The sequence below is a fragment of the Tyto alba genome, unplaced genomic scaffold (genome assembly GCF_018691265.1).
Source record: "Tyto alba isolate M040663 unplaced genomic scaffold, T.alba_DEE_v4.0 Super-Scaffold_1000006, whole genome shotgun sequence".
In the NCBI taxonomy this organism is placed as follows: domain Eukaryota; kingdom Metazoa; phylum Chordata; class Aves; order Strigiformes; family Tytonidae; genus Tyto; species Tyto alba.
Genome location: NW_024881272.1, coordinates 22,176,328 through 22,182,787, shown reverse-complemented (window position 1 = coordinate 22,182,787; position 6,460 = coordinate 22,176,328).

Genomic DNA, 6,460 nt, shown 5'->3' with positions numbered 1-6,460 from the left:
TCTATAACTACTGAAATACATGTAAATAAAATGGACATTCATGAGTCCAGGTTGGGATGAGGAGGATATTTTGATCTCTTGAAGATTTCTTAAATGCCATACATAGAAAGCAAAAGTAATTTGGTTACTTTGGAGGAGTTCATTCAACAAGTCTGTGAAAACATCTACTTCTGAAGAACCTTTTTTTAATCTTCCCAACATCAAGCTTTCTGATAACCTCAAGCTGTTGGAAGAGTAGGGCAAGCTACATCACAACCGTTTCCCCTTTCTGCCATACAATGGTACTCTGTGATTGCTCCAGAGCAGGCTTTCTGATGTCATGAAGATATTAGTATTCCACTCTCCCACTGAGCTTTTTTTTCTATTATCTATGCTGAAAACTTGTTGAAGCCCATTTGTGGTGTGTTGAACAGATGTTGTGGTTTTGGGTTGGTTTTGAGTCCTGACCTGTTTACTTTGTTACTGAAATAACAGACTCTCTAACTGAGGTTGGGTCTCCACTGTTGTTCTTACCACCTTCATCTTGCAACTTTGTGTGTACTCACTTCCATTTGCTTTTTATAGGCTGGAAGCTTTGTCTTCATTCCTATGTCCTCTTCTAGACTTCACTCCTATTTTCATTGTGACCTTCAGTCCAAACTTCACACACAGTGCTGAAGATGAGCAATATGTACCATGATGATCAGTCAAATGAGATTATCGGTGTTCTAATTCTCAGATGTGATAGTTCTAGAATTTTTAGTAAATGCTCAAAACAGTATCCATGTCTGATTCTCAAAAATCCAAGCACAGTGAGGAGGCATCCATCGGATCAATGCATAGTGCTGTAAATGAATGAAGCTCATTCCAGCTCATACCAGTTGTACCTTTAATGCTAAAGAGCCAAAGCATGGGTGAAGAAGAGGTCCGTAGCTGGCTTGGTTTTAAAGACCTGGTTGAGCTGTGCACAGGTATCAGTGTGCCATAGAGTTCTTGACCTTGCATAGTTTTGCTTAGAGACTGGAGGAGACCATTGTCTTGGGTAATCTGCTATTAGTTGTGGATTTTTTTTTTTTTGGGGGGGGGGGGGGGGGGGCAGCCTGTTCCAAAATAAGTTGGCAGCCTGGAAAGGGAGTTGAATTTCTCCAAGAATCAGTTCTACTTTTTGGTAAGTACCACTAGCCCTATGCTTGCATAAACTAAACTTCCTCTATTAATGAGTCGTGCTTTGTGGGGGTTTTTTTTGACACATACTGGCTGCACCTGACTGGTATTTAGGTTTTATTGAGCGAGAAAGACAATAGTGATTTCCAAACCTTATTTTCTTTGGCCTTTAGTTAAGGCTGTATGATCCTAGACATATCTACAACTTTTTTTATTCTTAGCCTATAACCCTTGAGTCTTTCAAAATATTTTAGTCCTCAAAAACACCAAATCTTTACGCCCTTAAGATGCTTTTGCAGCTCAATGACTTGGTCTCACTAATGTGATGATGCAGTCTTAAAATGTGATTCTAGGAATCTGGGGTGCTACTGAGCTGAAGGAGTAAAGTCTGTAGTCTTTGTAAGGGCTTGTTAATCACGTGTCTCATCCCTTCGTGACAGACTGTTATTTTGCTGCTTTAGCCACTTGCATACTTGATAATGACCTGTTTGTCCAGCTGACAGGATTATCCCATAGCAAGTACTTCGTAGATAGGGGTTTGAGAGAATGGTGTGTGTGACTAAATGGTTTCTGTACTTCAGATGGCAGAAAAAGCGGAATGCAGAATGGAAGGGAAAGACACTACATTCAAATGATTGTGGAGAAGAACAGAAGTATGTTTGTGAAGATCTGGTCAGTCCCTGCCAGATCTGGAGTCACTTTCCCTGACTTCAGGAGTATCAGTCCCATGGGGATCCACTTCCAGAGCTCCAGGTCACAGTGGTTGTGACAGCTCTCATGCTGACACTTAGCTCCCTTTATTAGTTTAGATAGTTGATGAAGCTCCTAGGCAGATCTGAAGGTCACTAGACAACTGACAAACTAAATGCATTCCATTCCTTTCTAGCATGCAGATCTTACGTGCTAGTCTGACTCACTGGTAACATACTTTGGGGGTAGAATAGGTTTTACCCCACCAGTGAAACTTGCTATGATTCAGGGTAAAACTCTGTGCACTTTAATTCATATGCTAGGTCTAAAAAATACAGGACATGGACATGCTACTGTAAATATAATTGAGCCAGTTTTCCAGTCACTAAATGCTAGTCCTCCTTTACAGCTGACATGTAATAGTTTTCACTATATTGCTTAATGAACAAATCCTGTAGAACCAGGGTATTCATGTGTTCACTTACTGTTTGGCATGCAAACTGGGCAAATGGCAGTACTAATCTCCGCACAAAGTACAGAATCTTGGCTCTTCATCTGTCAGATTGCTCACCAGTAGACTGTTGGATGGCATGATTTTTTCCTTCTGGCTCCTCCAATTAATTTTTCTATTATTTAAAGAGTGAAAGTAGAAATCTACTGTTGCTCCCTCTGGGTCTAGAAGGTGTAACTGGCCTGTGCTTGTTTTGTTCTCCTGGAATTACTGGCTTACCCAAGGGAGGAGCTATACAATAACAATCTCGTTAGTCATGCCTGATTGCTTTATCAAGGACAAATTATCATCTCCACACTCCTGCTGCCCTACATAATTAAAAAAAACAAAATCCCTACCCAACCAGCTCTTGAAATACAACATAGCGTTTCCCTGAATAAGTACTTTATGGCATGCTCCGAAGAAGTGTCTCAACTGCTTTATATTTATATCCAAAGAAAGGTTGATAAGCTGGGTTCAGTGAGAAGCAACCCTTGCCAGAAAAGCTGTGGCCAAGTGTAATAATGACCTCAAACAACTTCTGAGAGCGATCCAGGAAAACTATGTATTTTTATTTTCCTCATATACCAACAAACTGATTTTAAAAGTAATAGGAAGCAGGATAAAATTCCCTGGGATCCCCCTCTGCTCCCTGTTGAGTCAGGATTGCAAAACTGAATTCAGTGTGCAAAGTGAGTTTATTGTTGCTGCATGGACTTTCAGAGGGTGGTTATACTAGTTGATGTTTTTCATGTGTCAAAGCCAAAATAAGAATACTTAATGTAGCATGGACAAACTCTCAGAAGATCAGTAAGTTTTGGTAATGGAGTTTGGGCCCTTCCTGTCACAGGCAGTCCTATTTGAACTTTGGTCTTAAAATGGAGGAGGAAATACAATCTTATTGAAAGGCCTTAATTTGCAGTATCCTCTGGTTTAAAAAATGGTTTTTAATATTTATGAGTAGGAAGTTTCAGTTTTATTTTCATCAACATTCTTTTGTTAGTTTATATCAATTTAATGCTATCATAGATATAAACACCAGCTATGTCTCTTGTCAGTCTTATTTTCATTAGACTAAACCAGATAAGGTCTTGAAAGTTCTTAAAAAAGCTCTTTGTTCTCTGGTCATACCAGTAATTCTTTGAAGCGATTGCTTCATTTGGAACATGAATGACCAGAAAGATGTAATATGCTTCAGGTAAGATCTTCACAGGTTCAATACACGTAAAATATATATATATGTATATATATATGTGACAGTTATAGTCTGCAGTATAGCACTGCGGCATTTCATATGCAGTAACATGACTCTGATTGCACATACTTTCCCCACAAACTTTATGGCTGTTGCATGCCATAATTCTGAACTGTGTACTTTGTCTGAGAAAGTAAAGCATGTGGTAAGTGCAATGTCTAATATAATCATAGGATAAAAGGACTGAAATCCATTTTTCCATTTTTTTCTAGTACATGGTGAATTTTTCCTTCTAAAACCAAGGCTAATAATTGATTATTAACATTTTTTAAATTGTTAACTCTGATGTCACTTATAAAAAGTGAAGTTTAAGTAATTTTTGGATTCTAGCTATCCTGAATTGCTGGAGGCTTCTTTGGATTCATGATCTAGTTTTAATTTGTTTTAGTTAATGGTGACAGATAACTTCCCTAGAGGGTACATGTTCAAGGGAGCCTGAGAGCAGGACTGATTGTAGTTGGCGAAAACGGCTTGTATCCATTACAGGTTTCTTTCTTTGAGGTTCTCAGCAATCTGACTACTTTCTAGCTCTACAGATTGCTTGGTCAACACTATGTAATGCTGGTTAAATCTGAATGGTTGAAACTGCTAATCTGTTTTCAGAGCAATATTAATAAACAGCATTCACAGTTTAGCAAAAAATAAGTATATGTAGCAGTAGTGAACGGGTGAAACTGAGTGCTGAACACTTCTTTACCATTTCTTGCCAAAGCTATGACAGCTTCACATAGATGCTTTTCTAGGTTTGTTTTTTTAAGAATAATTTAGCATATGTGGAATGTTCCTCTGATTTAAACAACAAAAAGGTTTATTTTCATCTGTTACATCATGTAAATAACGATAGCATATACATGCTCCATACTGTTTGTATTGAACAGTACAATGTGATCTTCAGTTCATTGTCAGATCTGTTGGTCTCTTCACTTTTTCTTTCCACAATTAAAAGCTGAGGCTGTTGCTCCAAGCTGTAAGGAGGATCAGCATAGTTCTTGTACAACTTCAGCTGTCTTTTTCCATCCTTTTCCATATGAAACATGGAAGCATTAACACTTTCATTGAAGAAAGTTTTGCAACCGATATCTAAATTAGGACTATGTCAATGTCCGAGTTTTTAAAATAAAACAAATCAACCCATGTATGTCATTATACGGAAATGTGACTCTTTTCATTTACATTAACTAAATTGTTAACATCAGTAATGATTGTAAACAGTACTTACTGTTTTTTGACATTGGTTCAGCTATCTTTTCAGAAGAGAAGGAATGAGTTGGTAGACATCAGGTTCAGTAGAGACAAGACAAATACTTGTCAATGTCACCAGTTCCACTGTACTACATTTTAGTAAATGAAAAAAGACATTGTTTCAAAAGAAATTGCCCATTTAAAATTGCAAAACAGCAAAATCCCCTAAATATTAGAATGAACATGAACAGTTTGATACTGTTATTTAATCTATTCCATTTAATCTCACTGCAATCTCATCCAACCTAAGGCAGCGTGCTGTCTGAATTGCATTCCAATAATGGGGAAAGTTACACACAGGTCAGAGAAATCTTCAGTTTAAGTTTTCTGGTTTCAAACTGGACTATGAAGTCAACTATTAAATTGTGAAAGTCAGTTTATTCTGTGGTGGTTTTTTTTTTTATTGGTGGAAATTACTAGAAAATTAATAATTTTGAATTCAGTAGTCTTAGAATCGGATCAAAGTTAAGCATTTTTGAGTTTTCAGTTAAATCTACCCCATGCTATCTGCAAAGACTGAGATCCAACTGGCTTCAAACCATTTTTTTTTTCCTCACAATATGAGCAGCTTGAAAGTTGTATGTATTTTATGAGGTGTTCCAAGTACTCTCTGACTAGCTATGCTAAGAACTTTTGACTGTGGGCTGCCTCCTAATAATTCACTTCTCTGTGCCTACCTGGTCTGACTCCGTGTGCCAGAACACTTTTTTTTTTTTTTTTTTCTTCTTCTAAGAAGTGGTTTATCTTTTTTATTCTGTGAGTTAGAAGATGCGGTAAGTCAATGCTCCTTCTCTCTGCAGCTTTATAGCCAATTCATTTAGAAGTGCTGGATGTTGCTGCATGGGATTTTCACTCTTCACATCTTGAGTGGATTCAGTACACCAGTGAAAATAGAGCAATTCCACTGAGGTGAGTGTACTTAGATTGGAGCACAGATGTCTTCTGTAACTTGTGAACAACCAACTCATTCCATAAAATACATTTCTCTATTCCATGGTGGAGAAGGAAATATTTTAAATCTTCAAAATGTTAGAAAATACATTTTTCAAATATATATTAAATCTCAGTATTACAAAGCTGTTGTCCAGTTCAATAGGAAGCCTCTTAAACTTTGCTTTATATGGCTGTTGCTTTACTAATCCTTGGAGGATATAAACCTATTCTGATCAATATTTAATATTTCCTTATTGGTAGAAATTCCTGAACTAGTGAGTGGAAAGATGGTAAACTTTTTACACTTTTCCACTTTAATGGTATGTAAGTACACTTCACAGTGTACACTTTATATAATGCCCAAGTAGAAAAAAGTGGAAGAGATGTCCTTGAAGGGGTCAGAAAATAGGCCGTAACAGGCTTTGGCAAACTCGGCATTCTTGGTGCTGTCCCATTCACCATCAGGGATGGGAAAGATTATTTATTTGTATGAATAACTTGCTGACCCAAGTCCCTGTTCCTCTGCTTTAGTTACGGCCGCTTGTGGCTTCCAGGGTGGGCTGTGGGGGTCCTCGGTGTGCGACCCCGCTTCGACCGGGGCTGGTGGTGTGGGGGCGTGGGCAGGGCCGGGCCGTGGCCCGTTGCCCCCCGAGCCGCCGGGGAGCGGGGCGAAGCGCGGGGAGCTGCGCGGGGAGCGGGGCGGGGCG